Source organism: Acyrthosiphon pisum, chromosome A2, assembly GCF_005508785.2.
Source record: "Acyrthosiphon pisum isolate AL4f chromosome A2, pea_aphid_22Mar2018_4r6ur, whole genome shotgun sequence".
NCBI classification, from domain to species: domain Eukaryota; kingdom Metazoa; phylum Arthropoda; class Insecta; order Hemiptera; family Aphididae; genus Acyrthosiphon; species Acyrthosiphon pisum.
Genome location: NC_042495.1, coordinates 116378051 through 116379269, shown reverse-complemented (window position 1 = coordinate 116379269; position 1219 = coordinate 116378051).

The window sequence follows — 1219 nt, the reverse complement described above, 5'->3', positions numbered from 1 at the left end:
ATAAACATTCAGTCAAAATTTCATGTATCTACGGCTATATTTTTTTTAAAGTTACACCAAAAACCAAATTCAATTTTGTGAAAAATCGATTTTGCGTAAAAATTCCCGTTTTTCCTTAATTTTTCTTTTGTTTTTCCCGGCGCTTTTGTAAACCACTGGGAAATTTAAATTTTGACCTCCCCAATGCACCAACGATATTCACTTTCTGATCGAACAAGATACTGAAGTTGAAAATCGTAGCATTATTTCGACTACTTATCGTGTACACAGACACAAAAAAAATTAAAAAAAAAAATAAAAAAAAATAAAAAAACACACATCATTGTAAAATCAATACATTCATCGTTCCACTCAGAATCTAAAATAGGGGTGAGTATGATCGGTGCCTTGGAGTACTTATATATATACCTAAGTATTATATTATACATGCGAATCGATCTTGTGTAGGCACCGCTGAGAAACACACTGGAAACGCTCTTAAAGTGTATTATAATATTATCGAGTGTTACCCCATTTGCCGGAGGGCTTGCCATTATTTGTTTACCCGGTATACGCTGAATACGTGTTTTTTGACATTTCCTATGCTGCGATCGACAACTCGTTATGTATCGACTGAAACGAATCCGCATACATCGTTTATCGTATAAACCTACATAATATATATAATAATAAGACACTGCACCTGCAGCCGTCCGTCAAGGACGTCTCCGTCAAGTCCTGTATATATAAATATACGAAAACGCTGCAACATTATCTCGTGTTGTTATTCCGCGTCTCCCAGTTATATATCTATACATGCTATAAACTTTTAGGCGGAAGCGCGAAAATATATAAAACACGCGGACGTAATTACTAGACGACTTAAACGGACATATAATGTATATGTAAATACATATATAATAATAATCATAGGTAACGATTTGGATTGTCCTTGCGATACATATAGGTACTTACACATTATTATCATACCTAGTTATGATTCACGCGTGGTACGAGATTACGCAACAATTGTAGGTATAATAAACCTAACAGAGTACCTACCTAAATGGTCGATCGATACAACTTTACGTCTATATTACATTTTAGGTAGGTATAGTATATTATATTTCAGTCAAATTATAACTCACGTGGCCACAAAAACGTGTGGCGATATATTTGGCGGTATACGCATAGGTATTTTTACACCATTCGGATATTGATTGATCGACTTCGCGCGCGA